This window comes from Oncorhynchus mykiss, chromosome 29 (assembly GCF_057628025.1).
Source record: "Oncorhynchus mykiss isolate SJ-2025 chromosome 29, ASM5762802v1, whole genome shotgun sequence".
NCBI lineage: Eukaryota > Metazoa > Chordata > Actinopteri > Salmoniformes > Salmonidae > Oncorhynchus > Oncorhynchus mykiss.
This window is the reverse complement of record NC_143050.1, coordinates 5,114,942-5,130,393: the sequence shown is the minus strand read 5'-3', so window position 1 is coordinate 5,130,393 and position 15,452 is coordinate 5,114,942.

Below are 15,452 nucleotides of genomic sequence, written 5' to 3'. Positions count from 1 at the left end.
GACAAGACTCTGAATGTCCTTGAGTGGCCCAGCCAGAGCCCGGACTTGATCCTAGTCGAACATCTCTGGAGATATATATACACTATGATATAGTAATAGTACAGTATGATATAGTAATAATATCAAATCAAAATCAAATCAAATCAAATGTATTTATATAGCCCTTCGTACATCAGCTGATATCTCAAAGTGCTGTACAGAAACCCAGCCTAAAACCCCAAACAGCAAGCAATGCAGGTGTAGAAGCACGGTGGCTAGGAAAAACTCCCTAGAAAGGCCAAAACCTAGGAAGAAACCTAGAGAGGAACCAGGCTATGTGGGGTGGCCAGCCCTCTTCTGGCTGTGCCGGGTGGAGATTATAACAGAACATGGCCAAGATGTTCAAATGTTTATAAATGACCAGCATGGCCAAATAATAATAAGGCAGAACAGTTGAAACTGGAGCAGCAGCACGGCCAGGTGGACTGGGGACAGCAAGGTGTCATCATGTCAGGTAGCCCTGAGGCATGGTCCTAGGGCTCAGGTCCTCCGAGAGAGAGAAAGAAAGAGAGAAAGAGAGAATTAGAGAGAGCACACTTAAATTCACACAGGACACCGAATTGTACAGGAGAAGTACTCCAGATATAACAAACTGACCCTAGCCCCCGACACAAACTACTGCAGCATAAATACTGGAGGCTGAGACAGGAGGGGTCAGGAGACACTGTGGCCCCATCCAAGGATACCCCCGGACAGGGCCAAACAGGAAGGATATAACCCCACCCACTTTGCCAAAGCACAGCCCCCACACCACTAGAGGGATATCTTCAACCACCAACTTACCATCCTGAGACAAGGCCGAGTATAGCCCACAAAGATCTCCGCCACGGCACAACCCAAGGGGGGGCGCCAACCCAGACAGGAAGATCACAACAGTGACTCAACCCACTCAAGTGACGCATCCCTCCTAGGGACGGTATGAAAGAGCCCTAGTAAGCCAGTGACTCAGCCCCTGTAATAGGGTTAGAGGCAGAGAATCCCAGTGGAAAGAGGGGAACCGGCCAGGCAGAGACAGCAAGGGCGGTTTGTTGCTCCAGAGCCTTTCCGTTCACCTTCCCACTCCTGGGCCAGACTACACTCAATCATATGACCCACTGAAGAGATGAGTCTTCAGTAAAGACTTAAAGGTTGAGACCGAGTTTGCATCTCTTACATGGGTAGGCAGACCATTCCATAAAAATGGAGCTCTATAGGAGAAAGCCCTGCCTCCAGCTGTTTGCTTAGAAATTCTAGGGACAATTAGGAGGCCTGCGTCTTGTGACCGTAGCGTATGTGTAGGTATGTACGGCAGGACCAAATCAGAGAGATAGGTAGGAGCAAGCCCATGTAATGATTTGTAGGTTAGCAGTAAAACCTTGAAATCAGCCCTTGCTTTGACAGGAAGCCGGTGTAGAGAGGCTAGCACTGGAGTAATATGATCAATTTTTTTGGTTCTAGTCAGGATTCTAGCAGCCGTATTTAGCACTAACTGAAGTTTATTTAGTGCTTTATCCGGGTATGATATAGTAATAATACACTATGATATAGTAATAAAACAGTGTGATATAGTACTGCCTGCCTCTGCCTCTGCCCCTGCCTCTGCCCCTGCCCCTGCCCCTGCCTCTGCCTCTGCCTCTGCCCCTGCCTCTGCCTCTGCCTCTGCCTCTGTCTCTGTCTCTGCCTCTGCCTCTGCCCCTGCCCCTGCCCCTGCCCCTGCCCCTGCCCCTGCCCCTGCCCCTGCCCCTGTCCCTGCCCCTGCCCCTGCCCCTGCCCCTGCCCCTGCCCCTGCCCCTGCCCCTGCCTCTGCCCCTGCCCCTGCCTCTGCCTCTGCCCCTGTCTCTGCCCCTGCCTCTGCATCTGCCCCTGCCCCTGCCTCTGCCCCTGACACTGTCTCTGCCTCTGCCTCTTCCTCTTCCTTTTCCCCTGCCCCTGACACTGCCTCTGCCTCTGCCTATGCCTCTTCTTCTTCCCCTGCCCCTGACACTGCCTCTGCCTTTGCCTCTGCCTCTGCCTCTGCCTCTGCCCCTGCCTCTGCCTCTGCCTCTGCCTCTTCCTTTTCCCCTGCCCCTGACACTGCCTCTGCCTCTGCCTCTTCCTCTTCCCCTGCCCCTGACACTGCCTCTGCCTCTGCCTCTTCCTCTTCCCCTGCCCCTGACACTGCCTCTGCCTCTGCCTCTTCCTCTTCCCCTGCCCCTGACACTGCCTCTGCCTCTGCCTCTTCCTCTTCCCCTGCCCCTGACACTGCCTCTGCCTCTGCCTCTTCCTCTTCCCCTGCCCCTGACACTGCCTCTGCCTCTGCCCCTGCCTCTGCCCCTGCCTCTGCCTCTGCCCCTGCCTCTTTTTCTCTTTCCCGATGTTCCGGCCAAGTGTTTCTAAAAATTCTGTTCAGTGAGAAGCTACAATTTCAGGGGTTTAATCCTGCTGTTTATCCTTGCAATGTGTGTGTGTGCGTGTGTGTGTGTGTGTGTGCGTGTGTGTGTGTGTGTGTGTGTGTGTGTGTGTGTGTGTGTGTGTGTGTTGTGGATTATTTATTTGATTGATGTTATTCTGCTTCTAGTTCTGTTGACACACACACACACACACACACACACACACACACACACACACACACACACACACACACACACACACACACACACACACACACACACACACACACACACACACACACAGTCAGATTAATATACATAGACCCTGCATGCTGCCTGACAAGATGTGGACCAACATTTCTGGAAGGATTCCAATCCAGCGCATCTGAGAATTTAGTGTGTGTGTGTTTATGTGTGTGTGTGTGTGTGTGTGTGTGTGTGTGTGTGTGTGGTTGATATGAGTTCATCATCATTTTCCAGTGGATGTCTCCCGCTTCTCGTTTTAGCCTCATCAGCCTTTTGGCTTTACAGTCAAGATCAGAGGCTTCGGTGTTAAATGGAGAAGGGGGGTCCTTGAACTGCGTGAGCGAGTGTGAAATCCTCCCCCTACCCCACATCACCCCCATCCTCCTCCCTCACATCACCCCCATCCTCCTCCTCCTCCTCCCCTTACCCCACATCACCCCCATCCTCCTCCCCTTACCCCACATCACCCCCATCCTCCTCCCCCCACATCACCCCCATCCTCCTCCCCCTACCTCACACCACCCCCATCCTCCTCCCTCACATCACCCCATCCCCCTCCCCTTACACCACATCACCCCCATCCTCCTCCCCCTACCCCACATCACCCCCATCCTCCCCCACATCACCCCTATCCTCCTCCCCCTACCCCACATCACCCCCATCCTCCTCCCCCCACATCACCCCCATCCTCCTCCCCCTACCTCACACCACCCCCATCCTCCTCCCTCACATCACCCCCATCCATCCTCCTCCCCCTACCTCACATCACCCCCATCCTCCTCCCTCACATCACCCCCATCCTCCTCCCTCACATCACCCCATCCCCTTACACCACATCACCCCCATCCTCCTCCCCCTACCCCACATCACCCCCATCCTCCTCCCCCACATCACCCCCATCCTCCTCCCCCACATCACCCCCATCCTCCTCCTCCTCCCCCACATCACCCCCATCCTCCTCACTGTGTGCGTGAGCGAGTGTGAAATGAAAACGTTCCTTCCAGATGGTGTGTGTGTTGGTGAGATACAACACTTCTGTTACACCATTCATACACTCCCTTTATGGTGAGATACAACACTTATGTTATACCATTCAAACACTCCCTTTATGGTGAGATACACTTCTTTTATGGTGAGATACACTTCTGTTATACCATTCAGACACTCCCTTTATGGTGAGATACAACACTTCTGTTACACCATTCATAAACTCCCTTTATGGTGAGATACAACACTTCTGTTAGTCCATTCAGACACTCCCTTTATGGTGAGATACAACACTTCTGTTATACCATTCAAACACTCCCTTCATGGTGAGATACAACACTTCTGTTATACCATTCATACACTCCCTTCATGGTGAGATACGACACTTCTGTTATACCATTCATACACTCCCTTTATGGTGAGATACAACACTTCTGTTAGTCCATTCAGACACTCCCTTTATGGTGAGATACAACACTTCTGTTATACCATTCATACACTCCCTTTATGGTGAGATACAACACTTCTGTTAGTCCATTCAGACACTCCCTTTATGGTGAGATACAACACTTCTGTTATACCATTCATACACTCCCTTTATGGTGAGATACGACACTTCTGTTATACCATTCATACACTCCCTTTATGGTGAGATACAACACTTCTGTTATACCATTCAAACACTCCCTTTATGGTGAGATACAACACTTCTGTTATACCATTCAGACACTCCCTTTATGGTGAGATACAACACTTCTGTTATACCATTCAGACACTCCCTTTATGGTGAGATACAACACTTCTGTTATACCATTCATACACTCCCTTTATGGTGAGATACAACACTTATGTTATACCATTCATACACTCCCTTTATGGTGAGATACAACACTTCTGTTATACCATTCATACACTCCCTTTATGGTGAGATACGACACTTCTGTTATACCATTCATACACTCCCTTTATGGTGAGATACAACACTTCTATTATACAATTCAGACACTCCCTTTATGGTGAGATACAACACTTCTGTTACACCATTCAGACACTCCCTTTATGGTGAGATACAACACTTCTGTTATACCATTCAAACACTCCCTTTATGGTGAGATACAACACTTCTGTTATACCATTCAGACACTCCCTTTATGGTGAGATACGACACTTCTGTTACACCATTCAGACACTCCCTTTATGGTGAGATACAACACTTCTGTTATACCATTCAGACACTCCCTTTACGGTGAGATACAACACTTCTGTTATACCATTCAGACACTCCCTTTATGGTGAGATACAACACTTCTGTTACACCATTCAGACACTCCCTTTATGGTGAGATACAACACTTCTGTTATACCATTCAGACACTCCCTTTATGGTGAGATACAACACTTCTGTTATACCATTCATACACTCCCTTTATGGTGAGATACAACACTTCTGTTACACCATTCATACACTCCCTTTATGGTGAGATACAACACTTCTGTTATACCATTCATACACTCCCTTTATGGTGAGATACAACACTTCTGTTATACCATTCATACACTCCCTTTATGGTGAGATACAACACTTCTGTTACACCATTCATACACTCCCTTTATGGTGAGATACAACACTTCTGTTATACCATTCAGACACTCCCTTTATGGTGAGATACAACACTTCTGTTAGTCCATTCAGACACTCCCTTTATGGTGAGATACAACACTTCTGTTATACCATTCAAACACTCCCTTTATGGTGAGATACAACACTTCTGTTAGTCCATTCATACACTCCCTTTATGGTGAGATACAACACTTCTGTTAGTCCATTCAGACACTCCCTTTATGGTGAGATACAACACTTCTGTTATACCATTCATACACTCCCTTTATGGTGAGATACAACACTTCTGTTATACCATTCATACACTCCCTTTATGGTGAGATACAACACTTCTGTTACACCATTCATACACTCCCTTTATGGTGAGATACAACACTTCTGTTATACCATTCAGACACTCCCTTTATGGTGAGATACAACACTTCTGTTAGTCCATTCAGACACTCCCTTTATGGTGAGATACAACACTTCTGTTAGTCCATTCATACACTCCCTTTATGGTGAGATACAACACTTCTGTTATACCATTCATACACTCCCTTTATGGTGAAATACAACACTTCTGTTAGTCCATTCAGACACTCCCTTTATGGTGAGATACAACACTTCTGTTATACCATTCATACACTCCCTTTATGGTGAGATACAACACTTCTGTTATACCATTCAAACACTCCCTTTATGGTGAGATACAACACTTCTGTTAGTCCATTCATACACTCCCTTTATGCGTGTTTGAATGACAGACAGACAGACAGACAGACAGACAGACAGACAGACAGACAGACAGACAGACAAGAAAGCCCACTACGACCTCTGACGAGACATCAAACACGCAAAAGGACAATATAGCAGGAAGGAGGAATCCTATTCCACCGGCTCCGACGCTCGTCGTGTGTTGCAGGGCTTACAGACAATACGGGATTACAAAGGGAAGCACCTCCCTACTGCCCAGCCGTGAAATGCCTAGTGATACACAACTCCCAAACAAGCTAAATGCCTTTTATGCTCGCTTCGAGGAAAACAACACAGAGTCCTGCATGAAAGCCCCTATTTTTCCGCAGAACATTCTACATGGAACCCAAAAGGGTTCTACCTGGAACCCTAAAGAACTATTCACCCTCTGAATGGTACACATACACGGGTGTTTCTCAATGTGCACACTACCGTTCTCTACACACTCCAAGTGTATTCTCAGAGGACGTTCTCTTGGGTTATGTTCTCATGAGGAGAGAGTGTGGAGAACACATAAAATATTACATTTAAAAAGCACTAGCACCACCCCTACTGCACTCCCTCCCTACTGCACTCCCCCACTCTACTGCACCCCCCCTCTGCTCACCCCCCCCCCCTCTACTGCACTCCCCCCCTACTGCACCCCCCCCCCCCTACTGCACTCCCTCCCTACTGCACCCCCCCCCCCCTGTGGTTGCGTCTTATCTGTTGAAGCTTGTATCAATGCACGCTCTCAAGAAGTGCTCCGTTTCACATACTTTGACTTGGAATCGTACTCCCGACCCTCCCGACCCTCCCGACCCTCCCGTGCTCGGAGCACTGCGGTATGCATTTTAAGAAACAATCCAGGTCCCAACTGTGTTTGATATGATGTGGAAGATGCCTCTTCTTAATGACATAATGACATCACAATACCCCATAATGACATCACAATACCCCAACTGTCTCGAGGCTTTAAAAAATCCTTCTTTAACCCGTCTCCTCCCCTTTCATCTACACTGATATGAAATGGATTTAACAGGTGACATCAATAAGGGATCATAGCTTTCACCTGGTCAGTCTTATGTCATGGAAAGAGCAGGTGTTCCTAATGTTTTGTCCACTCAATGCATATCTGGGCCCTTTCCTGAATGAAAAGGCACTTGACATGATGCGTCTGTATGGCATTCAGGTACCAACAACCTCCCTGTGTAACGGTTGTCGTCTGGAGATAGAGAGGAGGACCAAGGTGCAGCGTGGTAAGTGTCCATATTTTAAATATTCTAATGAACACTGAAAACAAAACAATAAACAACCAATGAACAGTCCTGTAAGGTACAACACAACACTAAACAGAAAATAACCACCCACAAAACACAAAGGAAAACAGGCTACCTGAATATGATTCTCAATCAGGGACAACGATTGACAGCTGCCTCTGATTGAGAACCATACCAGGCCAAACACAGAAATAGAAAATCATAGACAAACTAACACAGACAAACCCACCCAACTCACGCCCTGACCATACCAAAACAAAAGACAAAACAAAGGAACTAAGGTCAGAACGTGACCCCCCCCCCCCCTGGTCTCTTTCCCTTGGACCCTTCAATGCATCCTGATCTGTAAGGTTGGCAGCATCATGTTGGAAGCTTTTCCACTGCTTTATACAGACATCTCTGTCCCAACTCTCAAAAAGAGTACCTCAATTATTCAAGGTTTTAAATGTTGTTACTGCAACAGGGATGGCGCACACAGATGTTTCGGCTTTACAGCGTTCTTCAGTGTGCAGGTGCACATTTTGTTTAAAATTCAAAACAGCATTTGTAAAAAGAACAGCAGATGAGTAGCAGGTGGTTCTAATCAGGTTATATGGCTTTTCTGGGCCACCTGTTTACAAATGAGTCCCAAAGAGATAGAGAATTATAGGGTTGCGAAGGGCCAACTCACAGAATCAATCGTCGCAGGTGTCCGCTCACCTAAACACATCACATCAATTCATGAGATAGCTCACCGCGAAGGACGTCAGGCAAAAGCCGGTCACAAATATTTGGGGCCAACTCATAAACGATATGTAAAATCTGATATGGACAGTGTTCTTGTATAACAGTCTAGATGTGGCTTATAGGAAGGAGGTGAAATACAGAGGTGGAAAAAGTACTCAATTGTACAAAGTAAACAAATGCAATACATCAAATTCCTGATATTTAGCAACAAACACGGTAATCCTTTTGTATTACTTTTTTTTGACAGTCAGGGGAACACTCCAACACTCCAACACGCCAACACTCCAACACTCCAACACTCCAACACGCCAACACGCCAACACGCCAACACTCCAACACTCCAACACTCCAACACGCCAACACTCCAACACTCCAACACGCCAACACTCCAACACTCCAACACTCAGACACTCAGACACTCCAACACTCCGACTCTCCGACACTCCGACACTCCGACACGCCGACACTCCGACACTCCGACACTCCAACACGCCAACACTCCAACACGCCAACACGCCAACACGCCAACACTCCAACACGCCAACACTCCAACACGCCAACACTCCAACACTCCAACACTCAGACATCATTTACAGACAGGCAGGGAACACTTCAACACTCCAACACTCCAACACTCAGACACTCCAACACTCCAACACTCAGACACTCCAACACTCAGACACTCCAACACTCCAACACTCAGACACTCCAACACTCAGACACTCCAACACTCCAACACTCAGACACTCCAACACTCCAACACTCAGACACTCCAACACTCCAACACTCAGACACTCCAACACTCCAACACTCCAACACGCCAACACTCCAACACGCCAAAACTCCAACACGCCAACACTCCAACACGCCAAAACTCAGACACTCCAACACTCCAACACTCCAACACTCCAACACGCCAACACGCCAACACTCCAACACGCCAACACTCCAACACGCCAACACTCCAGCACGCCAACACTCCAACACGCCAACACTCCAACACTCCAACACTCAGACATCATTTACAGACAGGCAGGGAACACTTCAACACTCCAACACTCCAACACTCCAACACTCCAACACTCAGACACTCCAACACTCAGACACTCCAACACTCCAACACTCAGACACTCCAACACTCAGACACTCCAACACTCAGACACTCCAACACTCAGACACTCCAACACTCCAACACTCAGACACTCCAACACTCCAACACTCCAACACTCCAACACTCCAACACTCCAACACTCAGACACTCCAACACTCAGACACTCCAACACTCCAACACTCCAACACTCCAACACTCAGACACTCCAACACTCCAACACGCCAACACGCCAACACGCCAACACTCCAACACGCCAACACTCCAACACGCCAACACTCCAACACGCCAACACTCCAACACGCCAACACTCAGACATCATTTACAGACAGGCAGGGAACACTTCAACACTCCAACACTCCAACACTCCAACACTCAGACATCATTTACAGACAGTCAGGGGAACACTCCAACACGCCAAAACTCCAACACGCCAAAACTCCAACACGCCAAAACTCCACTCAGACACTCCAACACTCAGACATCATTTACAGACAGGCAGGGAACACTCCAACACTCCAACACTCCAACACTCCAACACTCCAACACTCCGACATAATTTACAGACAGGCAGGGAACACTCCAACACTCCAACACTCCGACACTCCGACACGCCGACACTCCGACACTCCGACACGCCAACACGCCAACACGCCAACACGCCAACACTCCAACACGCCAACACTCCAACACGCCAACACTCCAACACGCCAACACTCCAACACTCCAACATCATTTACAGACAGGCAGGGAACACTTCAACACTCCAACACTCCAACACTCAGACACTCCAACGCTCAGACACTCCAACACTCAGACACTCCAACACTCAGACACTCCAACACTCCAACACTCAGACACTCCAACACTCCAACACTCAGACACTCCAACACTCCAACACTCCAACACGCCAACACTCCAACACGCCAAAACTCCAACACGCCAACACTCCAACACGCCAAAACTCAGACACTCCAACACTCCAACACGCCAACACTCCAACACTCCAACACTCAGACATCATTTACAGACAGGCAGGGAACACTTCAACACTCCAACACTCCAACACTCAGACACTCCAACACTCCAACACTCAGACACTCCAACACTCCAACACTCAGACACTCCAACACTCCAACACTCAGACACTCCAACACTCCAACACTCCAACACGCCAACACGCCAACACTCCAACACAACAACACTCCAACACGCCAACACTCCAACACGCCAACACTCCAACACGCCAACACTCCAACACTCCAACACTCAGACATCATTTACAGACAGGCAGGGAACACTTCAACACTCCAACACTCCAACACTCCAACACTCCAACACTCAGACATCATTTACAGATAGCCAGGGAACACTCCAACACTCCAACACTCCAACACTCAGACATCATTTACAGACAGTCAGGGGAACACTCCAACACGCCAAAACTCCAACACGCCAAAACTCCAACACGCCAAAACTCCAACACTCAGACACTCCAACACTCAGACATCATTTACAGACAGGCAGGGAACACTCCAACACTCCAACACTCCAACACTCAGACATAATTTACAGACAGGCAGGGAACACTCCAACACTCCAACACTCCAACACTCCAACTCAGACACTCCAACACGCCAACACTCCAACACTCAGACATCATTTACAGACAGGCAGGGAACACTCCAACACGCCAACACTCCAACACTCCAACACTCAGACATCATTTACAGACAGGCAGGGAACACTCCAACACTCCAACACTCCAACACTCCAACACTCCAACACTCCAACACTCAGACACTCAGACACTCCAACACTCAGACATAATTTACAGATAGCCAGGGAACACTCCAACACTCCAACACTCAGACACTCAGACATCATTTACAGACAGTCAGGGGAACACTCCAACACTCCGACACTCCGACACTCCGACACTCAGACACTCTGACACTCTGACACTCTGACACTCAGACACTCAGACACTCAGACACTCCGACACTCAGACACTCCAACACTCCAACACTCCAACACTCCAACACTCAGACACTCCAACACTCCAACACTCAGACACTCCAACACTCAGACACTCCAACACTCCAACACTCCAACACTCCAACACTCCAACACTCCAACACTCAGACACTCCAACACTCCAACACTCAGACACTCCAACACTCCAACACTCAGACACTCCAACACTCCAACACGCCAACACGCCAACACGCCAACACTCCAACACGCCAACACTCCAACACGCCAACACTCCAACACGCCAACACTCCAACACGCCAACACTCAGACATCATTTACAGACAGGCAGGGAACACTTCAACACTCCAACACTCCAACACTCAGACATCATTTACAGACAGTCAGGGGAACACTCCAACACGCCAAAACTCCAACACGCCAAAACTCCAACACGCCAAAACTCCACTCAGACACTCCAACACTCAGACATCATTTACAGACAGGCAGGGAACACTCCAACACTCCAACACTCCAACACTCCAACACTCCGACATAATTTACAGACAGGCAGGGAACACTCCAACACTCCAACACTCCGACACTCCGACACGCCGACACTCCGACACTCCGACACGCCAACACGCCAACACGCCAACACGCCAACACTCCAACACGCCAACACTCCAACACGCCAACACTCCAACACGCCAACACTCCAACACTCCAACATCATTTACAGACAGGCAGGGAACACTTCAACACTCCAACACTCCAACACTCAGACACTCCAACACTCAGACACTCCAACACTCAGACACTCCAACACTCAGACACTCCAACACTCCAACACTCAGACACTCCAACACTCCAACACTCAGACACTCCAACACTTCAACACTCCAACACGCCAACACTCCAACACGCCAAAACTCCAACACGCCAACACTCCAACACGCCAAAACTCAGACACTCCAACACTCCAACACGCCAACACTCCAACACTCCAACACTCAGACATCATTTACAGACAGGCAGGGAACACTTCAACACTCCAACACTCCAACACTCAGACACTCCAACACTCCAACACTCAGACACTCCAACACTCCAACACTCAGACACTCCAACACTCCAACACTCAGACACTCCAACACTCCAACACTCCAACACGCCAACACGCCAACACTCCAACACGCCAACACTCCAACACGCCAACACTCCAACACGCCAACACTCCAACACGCCAACACTCAGACATCATTTACAGACAGGCAGGGAACACTTCAACACTCCAACACTCCAACACTCCAACACTCCAACACTCAGACATCATTTACAGATAGCCAGGGAACACTCCAACACTCAGACATCATTTACAGATAGCCAGGGAACACTCCAACACTCCAACACTCCAACACTCAGACATCATTTACAGACAGTCAGGGGAACACTCCAACACGCCAAAACTCCAACACGCCAAAACTCCAACACGCCAAAACTCCAACACTCAGACACTCCAACACTCAGACATCATTTACAGACAGGCAGGGAACACTCCAACACTCCAACACTCCAACACTCCAACACTCAGACATAATTTACAGACAGGCAGGGAACACTCCAACACTCCAACACTCCAACACTCAGACACTCCAACACGCCAACACTCCAACACTCAGACATCATTTACAGACAGGCAGGGAACACTCCAACACGCCAACACTCCAACACTCCAACACTCAGACATCATTTACAGACAGGCAGGGAACACTCCAACACTCCAACACTCCAACACTCCAACACTCAGACACTCAGACACTCCAACACTCCAACACTCAGACATAATTTACAGATAGCCAGGGAACACTCCAACACTCCAACACTCAGACACTCAGACATCATTTACAGACAGTCAGGGGAACACTCCAACACTCCGACACTCCGACACTCCGACACTCAGACACTCTGACACTCAGACACTCAGACACTCAGACACTCAGACACTCAGACACTCAGACACTCCGACACTCCGACACTCAGACACTCAGACACTCACTCAGACACTCCAACACTCCAACACTCAGACATAATTTACAGACAGCCAGGGGAACACTCCAACACTCAGACATCATTTACAGACAGCCAGGGGAACACTCCAACACTCAGACGTCATTTACAGATAGCCAGGGGAACACTCCAACACTCAGACATCATTTACAGATAGCCAGGGGAACACTCCAACACTCCAACACTCAGACACTCAGACACTCAGACACTCCAACACTCAGACACTCAGACATAATTTACAGACAGCCAGGGGCACACTCCAACACTCAGACATCATTTACAGATAGCCAGGGGAACACTCCAACACAGAAATCATTTACAGATAGCCAGGGGCACACTCCAACACTCAGACATCATTACAGATAGCCAGGGACACACTCCAACACTCAGACATCATTTACAGATAGCCAGGGGAACACTCCAACACTCAGACATCATTTACAGATAGCCAGGGGAACACTCCAACACTCAGACATCATTTACAGATAGCCAGGGGAACACTCCAACACTCAGACATCATTTATAGACAGCCAGGGGAACACTCCAACACTCAGACATCATTTATAGACAGCCAGGGGAACACTCCAACACTCAGACATCATTTATAGACAGCCAGGGGAACACTCCAACACTCAGACATAATTTACAGATAACCAGGGTAACACTCCAACACTCCAACACTCAGACATCATTTACAGACAGCCAGGGGAACACTCCAACACTCCAACACTCAGACATCATTTACAGAGAGCCAGGGCAACACTCAGACATCATTTACAGAGAGCCAGGGGAACACTCCAACACTCAGACATCATTTACAGAGAGCCAGGGGAACACTCCAACACTCAGACATCATTTACAGAGAGCCAGGGGAACACTCCAACACTCAGACATAATTTACAAAGAAAGCATTTATGTTTAGTGAGTCCATCAGATCAGATGTTCTCTTGATAAGTGTGTGAATTTGACCTTTAAACTGCTAAGCATTTACATTGTAACTAGTAATTTTGGGTGTCAGGGAAAATGTAAGGACTAAAAAGTATATTATTTTTCTTTTAGGAATGTAGTAAAGTAAAATTAAAAGTAGTTGAAAATATGAGTAGTAAATTACAGATACCCACGGAAAACGACTTTTAAGTATTTTTACTTAAGTACTTTACACCACTGGTGAAATCAGGCAGGTTGGGGCGGCAGGTAGTCTAGTGTTTAGAGCGTTGGGCCAGTAACCGAAAGGTTGTTGCATTGAATCCCTGAGCTGACAAGGTAAAATTATGTAGTTCTTTCCCTGAACAAGGCAGTTAACCCCACTGTTCCCCTGAACAAGGCAGTTAACCCCACTGTTCCCCTGAACAAGGCAGTTAACCCCACTGTTCCCCTGAACAAAGCAGTTAACCCACTGTTCCCCTGAACAAGGCAGTTAACCCCACTGTTCCCCTGAACAAGGCAGTTAACCCCACTGTTCCCCTGAACAAGGCAGTTAACCCACTGTTCCCCTGAACAAGGCAGTTAACCCCACTGTTCCCCTGAACAAAGCAGTTAACCCACTGTTCCCCTGAACAAGGCAGTTAACCCCACTGTTCCCCTGAACAAGGCAGTTAACCCCACTGTTCCCCTGAACAAGGCAGTTAACCCCACTGTTCCCCGGTAGGCCGCCATTGTAAATAAGAATTTGTTCTTAAAACTGACTTGCCCCCTAGTTCAATAAAGTTTACATTTAAAAAAACATGTCGTCATAGTCACCTCCTCTACGTAGTGGAGGATCTTCTTTACATCCCGACGTAACGCAATTCATTTACAGAATGATTTTGTTCGGTAAAGTGTCTCGCAACTGGCAAGGTTGACGTCTAAATTGGAGAGAAATTCAGACCTGCAAAAAAAAAATGTCAAGGTAAAGTAACGAATTAGGCTCTGCTCTATTTTGGCTGCTTTAAAAGCCTTCTTACGTTCTAGTAATGAGTCAACGTCTACCACATATGAATATTCATGAGTTGTAATAGCTGTAGGCTAATGTTCTTTTTTTCTGTATGACCTTATTGTTACTGGTGGAGGTCATTTCATTCAGGTTCCAAACAGTGGGGGACGCATTTAGATGTAACACCCACCTGTCTCTGTGCGGTACGGAAGACCCTCTGGTCGGTTAATGGGGAATGTAATGCAGACGGACAGGAAGCTGTTTGCCTAGCCGTTAGCATGTTGCTATTATTAGCTTCCACTACCTGTCTGGTCTTTTGTTTTGTCCACGGCTGATATACAGTCAGTGATAAAAAGCTAGCAGTAAAACATAGATATAGCTAGCGGTAGAATGTTACTACTGTGCAGTAAAACATAGATATAGCTAGC